General features: G+C 44.0%; 1 protein-coding gene across 1 annotated transcript in view; it reads right to left on the bottom strand.

Moving 5' to 3' along the window:
• Positions 1–10,725: 10,725 nt before the first annotated feature.
• LOC101411585 (carbonyl reductase [NADPH] 3) overlaps positions 10,726–16,283 on the bottom strand; it is a 31,773-nt gene continuing 26,215 nt past the window's right edge. Inside the window, exon 4 of the transcript XR_009185636.2 lies at positions 10,726–11,587. The gene's annotated coding sequence lies outside the window, so the exon portion shown is untranslated. The remainder of the gene's footprint in view (positions 11,588–16,283) is intronic.

The raw sequence follows: 16,283 nt of genomic DNA, 5'->3' as shown, positions 1-16,283 counted from the left end.
TAATGGTGGATAAGGCATTCTGTAAATCCATGGATGGCACTTTTGGCAGAAGCATTGCCTGTAGGGAAGGCAAACCCCTATCTGAAGTATGCTATCTATTCCAGTCAGAACAAGTTGCTGCCCCTTCCATGATAAAAGTAGTCCAAGGTAGTCAACTTGCCACCAGGTAATAGGCTGGTCACCTCAGGGAATGGTACTATATTGGGGGCTGAGCATGGGTCTCTGCTGCTAGCAGATTGGGCACTCAGCAGTGGCTGTAGCCATGTCAGCTTTGGTGGAATCCACATTGTTGAGCTCAGGCATAACCTCCATCCCTACCACCATGGCCACTTTGCTCATGAGCCCATTTTGCCCAGCAGTGGCTGCACAAAAGGCCAACTGGTATCCATAGAACAGTTCATCTTACCCACTTGATTATTAAAATCTTCCGTTGCTGAAAGCACCCTTTTGTGAGCAGTCACATTTGACACAAATACCTTCATGCTTTTTGCCCATTTAGAAAAATCTACCCACACACCTCTTCCCCAGAACTCTTTGTCACCAATTTTGCAATCATGTTCCTTCCCTGTCCCTGACAGTCCCTCCCACCAAACCATTGGCAACAGCCCATGAATCCGTGTACAAACACATTTCTGGCCATTTCCCCTTCAAAGCACATGAACAACCAGGTGCACTGCTTAAAGTTCTGCCCACTGGGAGGATTTCCCATCACTACTGTCCTTCAGGGAAGTCCCAGAAAGGGGTTGTAGTGCTATAGCTGACCACTTCGGGTGGTACTGGTAAATCACAGAGAACTATTTGAAAACCAGGCCCGAGTTTTCTCTTCCTCAGTCAACTGATCATAGGGAAGTCCCCAAGAAACCATAGCTGTGGGCTGGGAAGGAGAAGGTAACGTGGCAGGTCTGGGGGTCATGGGCATTTGGGCCACTTCCTCATGTAACTTGTGCTTTCAGGACCTGCTGGAGCTGTATCTCTTATAGACCACTTCCACTTTATAAGGGAGTGCTGCTCTGCAACTTTATGGCTTGGCAGGTCAGACAGTCAGTTCAGGAGAGGCAACTCAGATCTCATGGCAACCTGATAATCATGGTCAACCATTTGATCTCTACTAAGGCCCAGTAGCAGGCCAAAATCTGTTTCTCAAAAGGAGAGTACTTATCTGCAGAGGATGGTAAGGCTTTGCTCCAAATTCCTAAGGGTCTATGCTGTGATAGGAGCCTGCCAAAGGCTCCAGACAGCATCTCTCTTTGCCACTGAAATGTCCAGCACCATTGGATATCCTGGATCACATGGCCCAAGTGGCAGAGCAGCTTGCACAGCACACCGGACCTGTTGCAGAGTCTCCCTTGTTCTAGTCCTCACTCAAAACCAGCAGTTTTTCAGGTCATTCAGTAAATGGGCTGGAATACCACACCCAAATGAGGAACATGCTATTTCCAAAATCCAGAGGCTTACTAGGCATTGTGCCTCTTTTTCCCATTGCAGGAGATGTCAGATGTGCCAGATCCTTAGAAAGGATACCTTGACATGCCCCACACCACTGGACACCTGAACATTTCACTGAGGTAGAAGAACCATCAATTTTTATTGGATCTGTCACTCATCCTTTGGCATACAAATGCCTTACCAGTCTAGAGTATTTGCTACTTCTTGTTCACTAGGTCTAATCAACAGTGATATCATCAATATAATGGAACAATGCGATGTCTTGTGGGACGGAGAGATTATCCAGTCCCCTGCAGCCAATATTATGACATAGGGCTGGAGAGTTGATGTGCCCCTGTATTAGTCAGGGTTCTCTAGGGAAAGAGAGCTGGCAGGAAATATCTGTAAATAGTATGAGATTTTATAAATTTCTCTTGGGTGACCGTGGGGATGCACAAGTCCAAATTCCGCAGGCAGGCTCCAAACCAGGGGCTCCACTGAAGATCCTTGATGAGCTCCCCGGAGACACTGGTTGTCAGAAGTACAGCTAGGAATTCTCCCTGAATGCTGAAATCACTTCCCCTTTTAAGACATTCAACTAATTGGATAAAATGTAACTCATTGCTGACAGCAGTCTCCTTAGTTGAGGATAGTTGTATCAACTCACTGATGATTTTTAAATTCCACGAAATTTCCTTGTATTACTGGAGCAGGCTAGTAAGACAGGGAATCAATAGATGGATCTGGAACCTGGCAAGAAGTCCATGTGGACATGAATACCCCCCAGATGGCTGCTGGAAGACCCTCTTTCCCCAAGATTCTGCCACTCAGAAGAAGACTTCCTCCAGAAGCCAGGAGAAGCCCCAGATATTCCCCAAGGACTTTATCATTGGGCCCTCCTGGGAGACTGATAGGAGAAATAAGCAATCAAAGCAGTGAACCGCTAGAACTCCTCCCCTGCCTTTAGCAAAGGGGTGGGATAATCAACAGTACAAAAAGGCAGGCACAGGGCCTGAGCTCTCTCTTGTGTGAACTCTCAGTGCACCACTCTCGCCGTTTTTCCTCTGCCGTATGGCCACACAAGGAAACCTGGGGTTTTATAACCTATAATGGGAAATTGTAGCCTGTAAATCAGCCTCTTTATCACTTTTCAGCCCCTTCCTTTCTACCTGGGCCCCCTGTTCTGTTATTTTCTCCCATTTCTCTTCCCTTCCTACCTGAATAAATTACTGGCCTAACTCACCTGGCTTGCTCTTAAAATTCATTTCTTCAGCATAGCCAAGAACCTAAATAAAATCTGGTTAACAGTTACCCTGGTAAAAGGCTGTAGTTCTCTTCGGGGGAGGCTGGGAGGAAGAGTATACATTTTGGGCAGCTTAACAGGGGCCTTCCCCAAGGGCGCCCAGCCTTCCCTTCATTCAAGGGGCTCTGGGTCTGTAAACTCTCTCAAGTCTGGGAATTGATTAAGGGGCCTTGACTCTCTGTTTCTGTAATTCAAGTTAGGCTTTTGTTCATTCAACCTAGAATTCTTCTGCTTATACAGGTCAAGTGGGAATTTAGTAGATTGCCCATCTATTACTTATAGGTACCCCATGATCTACTAGCCTATCCCATGGGTCAACTATTTTGATTACTGCTTTAAGTCTGCTATCCATTATGGTAGCCACACCTACCTTGTCTTTGGTAATTAAGTGCTACCACTTGGCTTCTGCCCAAAACGGGATCCAATCATTCCCACAGTATTTAAGAATCCAAGTTCAGTGACAGCAGTTCCCAAGGTAATATCTAAACTACAGAGAAGAGCAACCGCAGAGCTCTTCAGGGATAATGGAGTTAACTGCACAAATTTATTCCTTTTGAAAGGTGTGTCTTCTGGCATTCCTGGGGTGGGTGATAAAGCCTTACATGATAAGTCCATTCTAACATTCCAATCTTTGCAAGCCTTTGGATCCCCTCATCTGCATTATACCTGAGAAGTTCTGGCATTTTGACTTCAGGCAATATAGGCTCCCTTTTGGTTCATACTTGAGCCAATCACTTGAACAAACTATTTGAGTCCTTTCTAACCCCTCAAGCTACAACCTTGAATCCAGAATCTCAGCTTAGTGGGCCCATATCAACAAATTCAGCCTGATCCTTCTACCATTATCCCACACCCTTATATCCATTCCCACACAAATACCCATGATTTCTTTTTGCATAAATTGGAAAAAGTGTGCAGTTATTATTGAGTGTAGCACACGTCCTCATGGGCCATGCTTTGTACTTCACCTCTTGGGGCCTGTTGGGAATTCAGTCTAGTTATAGGTCTGGAAGAAAAGAGGTGTGGTAGAGGTGGGTCATGATAAGAAGTAGAGTGTCTTTTGAGCCAGCTACCTCAGGGCATTCCATTGCAGTTTCATCTAGTGAAACAGGAGTAATCTCTTCAGACACAGGTGTGAGGACGGGCAATTTTCTCCAGAAAGGTAGTCCTGGCTTATGAGGCATGGCAGGGTTAATCTCTTCAGGTGGAGGTTGGATGGCTGATTCCTTAGGGCAGATTGGAGATTGGGTGACTGATTCCTCAGGTTAGACCATTCATTACAGGTTTATCTGGTAAAGTCTTAGCAGAACTAGGGGTTCCATGTTCCCACCATAATCATTATCAACCCCATTAGCCCCCAGTACAATTTTCAGGATCCCATTCCTTTTTTCATTTTAACAGCGGACTCCCTGCAAGATTGGGAATTCAATTTAAATTGTAATTCAGCCACAATTAGATCCTTGGTCAGGTTTTCAGAAATTTCAAATCTGTAGCTAGAAGAAATGAGAGTTTCTTTCAGGGTACACATAGAAATTTTCATATCCTTCCGGGTCCTTAAGTTGAAGCCTTGAGCTCATCCCTTTCTTTTACAAATGTATCCAGCTTATTTAGGAACAACCACTCAACATTATACTTTGTAACTGTGCAAAACTCTGTTAAGGTGTCAAAAACACTCAACCAGAGCCTTGCTTCTTAGAAGCATTTGTTTAGCCATATCTAGTGGTGATATTTTGCATATCTCTATTGCTAACTCACACCATTGAAGCAGGCTAGTAAAATAGCGAATCAATAGATGGATCTGGGGAAACGGACTTGGCCCAGTGGTTAGGGCGTCCGTCTACCACATGGGAGGTCCGTGGTTCAAACCCCGGGCCTCCTTGACCCGTGTAGAGCTGGCCCATGCGCAGTGCTGATGCGCGCAAGGAGTGCCCTGCCACGCAGGGGTCCCCTGCGTAGGGGAGCCCCATGCACAAGGAATGCGCCCGTAAGGAGAGCCCCCCAGCACGAAAGAAAGTACAGCCTGCCCAGGAATGGCGCCGCCCACACTTCCCGTGCCGCTGACGACAAAAGAAGTGGACAAAGAAACAAGACGCAGCAAATAGACACAGAGAACAGACAACCAGGGGAATTAAATAAATAAATAAATCTTTTAAAAAAAAAAAAAGATGGATCTGGAACCTGGCAAGAGTCCCACATGGACATCGATACCTCCAAGATGGCTGCTGGACGACCCACCCACAAGATTCTGCCATTTGGAATGAGATTTCTTCTGGAAACCAGAAGCCCCAGATATTCTCCAGGGGCCTTATTATTGGGTCCTCCTGGGAGATTGATTGGTGGGGTAATCAATCAAAACAGCAAATAGCTGGGACTCCTCCCATGCCATTAGCAAAGCAGAGAAATAATAAATTATTCAAATGAAAGTGCAAAGGCCAAATCTCTCTCTCTTGCTCTCTCTTGCCTTCACCCTGCTCTGGTGCTGTTCCATGTGCCTATTCCTGCCTCTGTGCCCTGTTCTTGCCATTTTTCCTCTGCCATGATTACCATGGAAGTAAAACCTGGGCATTTATCATCTATAATGGGGAATTGTAATCTGTATACCAGCCCTCTTTATCACTTTTCAACCCCTTCCTCTCTACCTGGGACCCAGGATTTGTTATTTTCTCCCATTTCTCTTCCTTCTCTATCTTAATAAATTACAGGCCTAACTAATCCAATGTGCTCTTGAACTTCATTTCTGCAGCATAGACAAGAACCTAGACAAAAATCCAGTTACACCGTGGCCTATCATCAGATTAGAGAATCAATTCCCCAAACCCCAGAACTACTCAGAAATTTCATCTTTAAGATTATATTTCTCAAGAACCATTCCCCGTATCAAATCTTTATTAGTCAGGGTTCTCTAGGGAAACAGACCGTGTGTGTGTCTATGATATTATGATTTTTTTTAAATTATTTTTTTAAGGAATTGGCTCACACAGCTGTGGGGATGGGCATGTCCAAATTTTGTAAGGCAGGCTGGAAGCTGGAAGTTCCAATGAAGGTTTTGGATGAATTCCCCAGGAGAAGCTGGCTGGCTGAAGTAGAAATGGAAATTCTTCTGACTGCCAAAATCATCACTTCTCTCTTTAAGGTCTTCAACTGATTCAATGAGACTTTTCTCACTGTTGAAGGCAGTCTTCTCAGTTGATTATAGATGCAATCCATCATAGATGCAGTGACTCACTAATGATTTAAATCCATGAAATATCCTCACAGTAACTTTGCTTGTCTAAACAGCTGGACATCATAACCTGGCCGTAGTTGACACATGAACTTAACCATCACAACTACCAAGTACAACTTTATCCTAAAATATTTATATAAAGAATTATTGGTTCCTTTATATGTATTTATATGTCACCTATCTCCAAAGAACTTGTAAAGTGTGTGGAGCTAAATTTACTTAATTTTGACAAATTCAAGTATTGTAAATCCTTAAAAGAACTCAATTTATAATCAGGATTGATGGTCATTAAAATTGGAGTGCTTTTTCTTGCAAGAAATCATTGTTTTCTTTGGTCAAGTTAAAAGTCCACTTAGCTGTATTTATCTACTTAGGGCGTATAAATAGAGCAAATTCCTTGATACTACTACTACTACTAAAACTAATTAGGGCAATTCACATTTCATTTAAATCAGAACTTAAAAATCCATATCCCTTTTGACAGTAAAGAAAGCATTATAAATTAGGGATGATTACATTCTTGGCCCTGGACTACTTGCTAGAGATTAGCCAGGTAAACACATTCTGAGTTTTGGTCTGCAGATATTGGTGATCCTGTAAGCCTGTTTCTTCTACAAATAAGATCCTTCACCGCCCATCTTTACAGTAACCACTGATCCCTGTTCACTTCCTTTTGCTCTTCCCTTGTTCCTCTTACTGGAGAAGTCTTGTGTAGTTCTGTATTTGATGCCCTGCCTGCTTTGTGGTTGACTTGTAATAACAATTCCACCTTTGTCATGATCATCATTATCACCCATTTCATCTCTATAATACACCACTGTTCAGGTTCTTTGTCGTTCACAATTCTTGTTGTAATCCAGGAGGTAAAAGGGAAGTCAGCTCTACAGCTGGTATTATAAGTGTGTTTATCCGCACATGCTTAAGCCTAGGAAAGCAGAGCCCAGAAAGGCTAATGTGGAAAGGATCACCAACTCTATTTTGTGCCTAAAGACATACAGTATGGGATCATCCATTTAAAATAGATTTCATTTCTCTACTTTATGGAACGGGTCACCTAGAAGATTATTTGAAATCTAATTACCATAATGGTTTATTATTTTATTTTTAATTTTTGTCTTTATTCATTTTTTAAATATTACATTAAAAAAATATGAGGTCCCCATATACCCCCCACCTCCCTCACCCCACTACTCCCCCCATAGCAACAATCTCCTCCATCATCATGACACATTCATTGCATTTGGTGAATACATCTCTGAGCATCATTGCACCTAATGGTCAATGGTCCACATCATAGCCCACACTCTCCCACATTCCATCCAGTGGGCCATGGGAGGACATACAATGTCCGGTAATTGTCCCTGCAGCACCACCCAGGTCAACTCCAAGTCCCGAAAACGCCTCCACATCTCATCTCTACTTCCCATTCCCCACACCCAGCAGCCACTATGGCCACTTTCTCCACAATGGTTTATTATTTTAAATGTGTCATCTCCCTTATTCCTTTATAAAAAGAGAGTTGCCCTGGTCACTAGACAGGGAAACTGGATGTGGGAAACACTAAGCACCAAGGAAGAGTGAGGAAATTTGTGGTCAGACGGTACTGGGCATGATCCTGGTTCTTGATTCTTAGCTGCATGGTCTTCAGCAAATTAACCTCTACAAACCTTTGTTTCCTCATTTGAAAAATGAACATTCCCTCTTTCCTCAGAAGACCTTGTGAGAATGATAGAAAACAATGTTGCTAAAGTATTAAGCATGACATATAAATTAGTAGGCTACAGTTTCTCAAATTAACAATAAAATTTTTTCATTTTTCCTTCTGATTCCAAGCCAATTATTTTTTCCTCTCCTGCATGTCATGAAACATTAAATTATCAATGAAGATAGTAAATATATTCCCAAAGAAAATCTAAAGCCAAAGAAATGGAAATGACCCAGATGTACTTGCCCTGTTTTCAAATTTATCTTCTCTAAGTGACTGATGCTTAAGTTTTGTTTAACTTATCAAATAGCTTTCATTTTCCAAAAAGTCACTAGGTACTAGCACAATACCTAGGGAGTAGACAAGGGGAAAACCTATGCTTAATTCTAAAAGGAAGTAAGATAACCCTGGGAATTCCAGTCCATTATTTTAACTTGAAAGACAATTTCTTAAAAAAAAAAAAAGTTTTTCCAAATCAATATTAAATGCACTCCAGTTACTAAGAACTAGGTTCATTTTATTTTTTCCATCTTTGGAAGATGTCATCTGACTTCCCCATCAACTTATTTGGAAGCATTTTCAAACCCACAAAAGATGAGTGAATATTACAATAAATACTCTTTACTTCCATTCACCAGTTGCTAATATTTTTGCCACATTTGCCTTATCTCTTTCAAATGGTTCATCAAATAAAAGTAAGTTTCAAACATCCTAATGATACCTCACCAATCTAAATACTTCAGCACGATCTGCTAAAAATAATCTTGTCACATACACACAAGTTAAGTAAGCAAATGCTATGATCTAATATATAGTTCATATTCAAATTTTCCCATGTTAAAAATGTAAAAAAAAATATCCTTTAGTACTTAAAAAAAAAAATTGAGGATCCAATCAAGTGCATTACACTTGGTAGTTACGTCTCTACTGTCTCCTTTCATCTAGAATCATCACCCTTCCTTCCTGTTTTCACAACGGTGACCTTTCTGATAGTCCAGGTCAACTGACTCTCAGAATGCCTCACAGCCTGGTTGTTTCCTCGGGGTTAGAGTCAGTTTAACATTTTTGGCAGTACCACTCCCTAAGGGATGATTCTGTCTCATTGTATCACACCAGAAGGCCAGTCGTGTTAGTTTGTCCCACAATTGACGATGCTCAAGAACTGAATACTATTTTACCATCTGTATTATTCAATGTGGAAAAATCTTGTTGGCGTTTGAGCAAACTTCTTTGAACTACATTCCCTTTGCCTTCAGCCTTTATTTCCTCATTTGAAAACTGACAATTATGCCAACCTCAAAGGACCGCTGTGAGAATTTTAAGCATGATATACAGTCTAGTAGGCCATGGGTTTGCTTTCTTTTTTACCTCATTCCAAGTCATTTTTTTCTCTACAAGCATTCCATAAGGAGTTTTAACATACTTCTAGTGATTAGATTCCTTTCAATTGTGAGCACAACAACCCAACTTAAACTGGCTTAAGGAAAAGGGAGATTTATTTTATGGCTACATGGCTACCTTGCAGTATCTCTTGGAACCCGGGGTCCCAGGGATGGTCTGGGAGCAGGGGATGGACTGCCATTTGGGGAGAGCGGTTGTCTCTCTCTGGGCCACTCAGTAACTGCTTCTCCTGACCGCCAGCTTCCTTCTCCTCTGGCTATATATAGCTTGGCTCCCTCTGCCCTTTAGACACAGGAACAGCTCTGAGCTTTACCTGCCCCAGCCCAGCCGTCCTGCTTTCTAGAGGAAGGGTCTCATTGGCCCAGCCTGGGTCAGGGGCCCACAGCTGGACAAGTTTGCACTCACTGCTGCAGCTGCAAACATGGAGAGGAGACCCAGGGGAGGGGCTAATTTTTGGGAAGAAGGTGTTCAGCAGAACGTCCAGTAAGGATCCACTACAGACCTCATAAAAATGAGAAATGTAGTTCTGACCAGAGGCTTACAACTAAGGGTCTTCTAAGCGCTGATCCAAAATGTCAAGGTGAGATTTGGCTAGAGCCAAAAGAGGCAGACGAAATAAAAGGAATTGGCCTGTTTACTGGTGCATTTCTTGCCTGTGACGTAAGCAGAACTTGAAAGTGTTCCATACGTCCAGGATTCTGGAGGTTGGTTACAGAGGAAGACAGAGTATGGAAAGCTATTTGGGAATCCCTTCATCAAAAGCCACGAAGAGGCGCAGCAAAAGAAAAAATAGATAAATGGTACTGCCTCAAAATTAAACACTTTTGCATCACCCAGGACTTTGTGAAAGGGTGAAAAGGCAGCCCACTCAATGGGAGGAACTATTTGGAAATCACATGTCAGGTAAGGGTTTAATATCCAGGATATATAAAGAGATATTAAAACTCAACAGTAAAAAGACAAACGACCCAATTAAACAATGGGCAAAAGACTTGAATAGACATTTGTCCAAAGAAGAAATAAAAATGGCAAAAAAAACCCATGAAGAAATACTCAACATCACTAATGATTAGGGAAATGCAAATCAAAACTACAATGAGATATCATTTCACACCTATCAAAACGGCCACTATTAAAAAGACAGAAATGCAAGTGTTGGAGAGGATGTGGAGAGATAGAAACGCTTATCCACTGTTGGTGGGAATGTAGTATGGTACAGCCACTGTGGAGGACTGTTTGGCAGTTCCTAAAGAAGCTGAATATAGACTTGCCATATGACCCTGCAATACCACTACTGGGTATATACCCAGAAGAACTGAGAGCAGTGACATTAATAGACATCTGCACACCAATGTTCATAGCAGCATTACTGATGATTACCAAAAGCTGGAAACAACCCAGGTCAACAGATGAATCGCTAAACAAACTGGTCTATTCACATGATGGAATATTATGCAGCTGTAAGAAGAAATGATGTTGTAAAGCATATGAAAATATGGATGAACCTGGAGGACATTATGTTGCATGAAGCAAGCCAGACACAAAAGGACAAATACTGTATGATTGCATTACTATGAACCAAATATATTGTGTAACATATTTATGATTCAAAAAAATTTGTAGGTATCAAGTATGTTTAATTGAGAAATGTATACATTTATTCAATTAGTTTTCTTAGTTTTTATTTTTTAAGGATTTATTTATTATTTATCCCCTCCCTCACCCTGCGGCTTGCTTGCTGTCTGCTCTCTGTGTCCATTCACTGCGTGTTCTTCTGTGTCTGCTTGTCTCCCTTTGTTATGCCATCTTGCTGCATCAGCTCTCTGCAGGCGCAGGTCATCAGTTCTCCACTGGCACGGGCCAGCTTACCTTCACAAGAAGGCCCCAGGACACGAACCGAGGGCCTCCCATATGGTAGAGGGGAGCACAATTGATTCAGCCACAGCTGCTTCCCTCTTCTTAGTTTTTAATGTTTATATTTTCAATTATTAAATGTACAAAATAAAGTTAAAAAACAAAACAAAACAGAAAAAGTCAGCCTATATTAGTCAGTCAAAGGGGTGCTGATGCAAAATACCAGAAATCTGTTGGCTTTTATAAAGGGTATTTATTTGCAGTAGAAGCTTACAGATACCAGGCCATAAAGCATAAGTTACTTCCCTCACAAAAGTCGGTTTCCATGTGCTGGGCAAGATGGCTGCCCACACCTGCCAGGATTCGGGCTTCCTGGGTTCCTCTGGGCTCAGCTCCTCTGTTTTCTCCACAAGGTCAGCTGTAGACTATTAGGTTCTCTAGGCTTTGCCTCTCTCCACAAGGTCAGTTGTAGACTATCAGGCAAATAGCTCTGTCTCTCTCCCTGGAGTTTCTGCCGTGTCTTCTAAAGAACCGCTTCTATTCCTCTGTGTTCTTCTCCTGGCTCAGGTCTTCTCTTCCCAGAGCTTGCTTCTCTTTCCTCTGTGTGCTGACTTCCCAGGGCTCCAGCTCAAGACTCCAGCATCAAACTCCAAATCACTGAGAGTGCCTACAACTGCAAGCAGTAGAATCACATCCATCAACCATGTGGGACCTAAGCCCCTTCTAGATTTAGAGGTGCAGTGGACATCACCAACCCAGGGTCGATAGGATGGAGGAATAAAATGTGGATTAGAGTGGACTTACTGGTATTCTACTATAGAACTATTGTGACTCTAGCAATGGAAGAAATTATATCATTGATATGGGGACAGTGGCCACAGTAGTTGCTGAGGGCAGGGAGAGGGAAGAAGAGATGTGATGTGGAAGCATTTTAAGGACTTGGAGTTGTCCTAAATGATAATCCAGGGACAGATGCTGGACATTATATATCCTGCCGTTAGCCACTGAATGGACTGGGGGAGAGTGTAAACTACAGTGTAAACTATAATCCATGTGGTGCAGCAGTGTTCCAAAATGTATTCACCAAATGCAATTAATGTGCCAAAATGATGCAAGAGCTTGTTGATGTGGGAGGAGTGGGGGGTAGGGTGGGGTGTGGAGTATATGGGTACCTCTTATATTTTTTAATGTAACATGTTTTGTGATCTACGTATCTTAAAAAAAAAAAGAATAAAAAAAAAACCCTCCAACATCAAAATCTTCAGCTCTCTTCTTTTGCCATGTCTTTTATCTGTGAGTTCCCACCCACCAAGGGGCCGGGCCTCAACGCCCTACTGATCTGACCCAACCAATGCCCTAATCATAATTTAATCACACCCAGGTACAGTCCAGTTTACAAACATAATCCAATATCTATTTTTGGAATTCATAACAATATCAAACTGCTGCATAACTCAATTAAAAAGGGGGCAAAAGACTTGAATAGACATTTGTCCAAAGAAGAAATACAAATGGCAAAAAAACACATGAAGAAATGTTCAACAGCACTAATGATTAGGGAACTGCAAATCAAAACTACAATGAGATATCATTTCACACCTATTAGACTGGCCACTATTTAAAAAAACAGAACTATAAAGGAAAGGAAATGGAGAGACAGGAATACTTATTCACTGTTTGTGGGAATGCCGAACGGTATTGCCACTGTGGAGGACTGTTTTGCAGTTTCTAAAGAAGCTGAATATAGGGAAGCATTTGTGGCTCAAATGATAGAGCATCCGCCTACCACATGGAGGGACCAGGATTTGATACCAAGGACCTCCTGACCCGTGTGGTGAGCTGGCCCACGTGTAGTGCTGCTGTGCTCAAGGAGTGCCGTGCCACGCAGGGGTGTCCCCCATGTAGAGGTGCCCCATGCGCAAGGACACCCAAGCACGAGGAGTGCACCCCATAAGGAGAGCCACCCAGCGCAAAAGGAAGTCCAGCCTGCCCAGGAGTGGTGCCGCACACACGGAGAGGTGACGCAGCAAGATGAAGCAACAAAAAGAGACACAGATTCCCGGGCTGCAGACAAGAATGGAAGTAAACACAGAAGAACACACAGTGAATGGACACAGAGAGCAGACAACTGGCTAGGGGGGAAGGGGGAAGGGGAGAGAAATTAAAAAAATAAATAAATCTTTACAGGCAAAGAGGGCTCCAGGGATCTACTACCCCAGGAAGGGGGAGAGAGAGAGACAAAGCCTACGGCTGACTCGGCTCTGACCCACACATTTGGTCTGCTGTGTCCCACAAGCCCTTCCAGGCCAGGTAGGGCGACACACTGGTTTGCCCTGGGAGCTGGGGAAGGACTGGAGAAATCCAACCCTCCCAACCTCCTTCTCTTCTAGCTGGGACTAATTTTTGAGGACTCCCCAGGAAAAGAGAGAGAGAGGGACACAGTCTAAGGCTGACAGCTTTTGACTCACAAATTTGGTCTGCTGTGTCCCAGGAGCCCTTCTAGGCTGGGTGAGGCTGCACCATTGTTTGCCTTGGAGCCAGCAAGGGGGCTAAAGATAAATACCCCCCCCCCCCCCATCTCCTCCTCTACTAACAGGGACTGATTGTTGAGGACTCAGAGGGGAGTGGAAATATTTCTGACCTGGGAAAAGGGAGATTACTGCCAGAGAAGGCTGGAGAACTGTCTCAGAGAAAGTATGAATTACAAGGCTCTTAGCTTCCAGACAGGAAGCTCTATCACACTGATCCTGTCTGTGTTGCAACAAATACACTCTGCCCTGGCATTGAATTGAGAGCTGCCAAAGAGTGCCATCTGCTGGCAGACTAAGGAACTTCATGCAAGAAAATTAAAAATAAGTATGAGAGGCTTTTTCTGGTGTCTATAGCCTCCCTCCCCAAGGCCCTAGGAAGTGACTCTACAACCAATTACTGGGTCCAGTGCCTAGGTTTGAGCAACCAGCAGGACAATCTGAACAATCTAGGTCAAGTCAAGAATCAAAGAGCATTGGTAACACACAGCCATCTGCCACTAAATCCCTACAAAAGAGAAAAAACTGAGTGTCTGAGTAAACTACATCCTAATCAGATACTTATATATCAGCAAAAAATTATGAGCCATACTAAGAAAGTAGAAGACATGGCCCAAGAAAAGGAATATATCAAAACCCAGAGGAGATGCAGAATTTGAGAGAGAATTAATCAGCAAGATGCACACAAATTTCCAAAATCAAATTAATGAGTTGAGAGACAGTATGGTCAAAGAGATAAATGACATCAAGAAAACATTGAGTGAGCATAAATAAGAATTTGAAATCCTGAACAGAAAAGCAACAGAACTCATGGGAATGAAAGACACAATAGGTGAGATTGAAAACACATTCGAGGCATACAACAGCAGACTTGAAATGATAGAATAAAGAATAAGTGATACTGAAGACAGAACAGCTAAAATTGAAGAAAAGAATGGAAAAAATTGAGCAGAGGCTCAGAGAGTTGAATGACAACACAAAATGCAACAACATACGTGTCATGGGAGTTCCAGAAGGAGTAGAGAGGGGAAAAGGGCAGAAAGAGTATTTGAGGAAATTGTAGCTGAAAATTTCCCAACTCTCATGAAAGAAATGAACTTACATGTCCAAGAAGCATACCATTCCCCAATGAGAATAAAGCCAAAAATACCTACTCCAAGACACATACTACTCATAATGTCAAATGTCAGAGATAATTGCTTGATAAAGAATTCTTGGCTGGCAGTTTTACTCTTTCAGTATCCTAATTGTATCATATCACTGTTTTCTTGCCTCCATGGTTTCTGAAGAGAAATCTATGGTAGTCTTACTGAATGTCCCTTGTATGTGATGGTTTGCTTCTTCCTTGATGCTTTGAGAATTTTCTCTTTATCTCTGACATTGTCCTTCAGATATGAAGGTGAGTATAAAATATTCATAAACAAACAGAAACTAAGAGAGTTTGCAAAAAAGAATCCACTTTTGCAGGAAATATTAAAGGAAGCCTTAGAAGCTGAAAGAAAAAGACAGGAGAGACAGGCTTGGAGGAGAGTACAGAAGAAAGAATGCGACGGCTTGCTCGGTCGGTAGAGGTGGGGTCTGGCTGCGGACGAGGGGTTGGTCCCGCTTGGGACGAGGGGTCGGTCCCACTTGGGACGAGGGGTTGGTCTGGCAGCAGACGAGGGATCGGTCTCACAATGGGTTGCGCGGTTCGGCTGACGGGGTCGCCCGGCGAAGCCGGCGACGAAGGGGTCGCCCGGAGAAGCCGGCGACGAAGGGGTCGCCCGGAGAAGCAGGCGACGAACTGGGGACAAGGGAGGCCAGGCCCTTGTCGGGGGCTCTTAGGACTGGAGGGCGCACGGCAGAAGAACTACCGCGGAGACAAGGTAAACACGCAAGTCCAACTTTATTGAGGGAGAGGCAACAGTTTTATAGGGGCTGGGGAAGGCTGATTGGTCGAAGCCACGCCCTGTTCTGATTGGTTGCCCGTGAAAGGTCAGTGGGCGGTACTGGACGGGGGAGGGGTGGTGGTTAGGGATTGGCTGTCGCTGTTGCTGGGGGAAGGGGCAGGGTTTAGGGATTGGTGGCTGCTGTTGCTGGGGTGGAGGGCAGACTTGAGTTTCCCGCCCACGCCTGGCTGTTGCTGCTGTGGGGGGGGGGGGGAGGGAAAAGGGCAGACTGGAATTTTCCGCCCACGCCTGGCTGTTGCTGCTGTCGGGGGAGGGGAAAAGGGCAGACTGGAATTTTCTGCCCTGCGCCTGCGCAGGGAGAAAGAAGAAGAAGGGTGCCGCCCCACAAGGCATCGGGTGGCGCCATCCGGGAGGAGGGGCGGCCGCGGAAGCATGGCTGCCGAGAAGGGGAGACCCGAGGGCACTCTGCGCCCATGCCAAGCTCCCTTCAGGGGTGGCGGTGAGTCCGACCAGCCACCCTATTATGGGGGCAGCGGCTTGGCCTGCCGCGGCTGCTCCCCCGCCAGGCCAGCAAACCACACTTCAGCCCGAGGGGTGACCACAAAAGAATAGCAGAAAGGATAACCAAAAGAGTAAAAAGACAGACAAAAAGAAGATATAACATATGAAAACCAAAGAATAAAATGGAGAAAGTACATAGTGCATTTACAGTAATATGAATGGATTAAAATCCCCATTCAAAAGATACAGCCTGGGAAACGGACTTGGCCCAGTGGTTAGGGCATCCGTCTACCACATGGGAGGTCCGTGGCTCAAACCCCGGGCCTCCTTGACCCGTGTGGAGCTGGCCCATGTGCAGTGCTGATGCGCACAAGGAGTGCCCTGCCATGCAGGGGTGTCCCCCCGCATAGGGGAACCCCATGCTCAAGGAGTGTACCCTGTAAGGAGAGCC

Source organism: Dasypus novemcinctus, chromosome 4 (assembly GCF_030445035.2).
Source record: "Dasypus novemcinctus isolate mDasNov1 chromosome 4, mDasNov1.1.hap2, whole genome shotgun sequence".
Classification (NCBI taxonomy): Eukaryota; Metazoa; Chordata; class Mammalia; order Cingulata; family Dasypodidae; genus Dasypus; species Dasypus novemcinctus.
The sequence above is the reverse complement of the archived record's forward strand: the minus strand, read 5'-3'. Positions and strand labels throughout refer to the sequence as shown.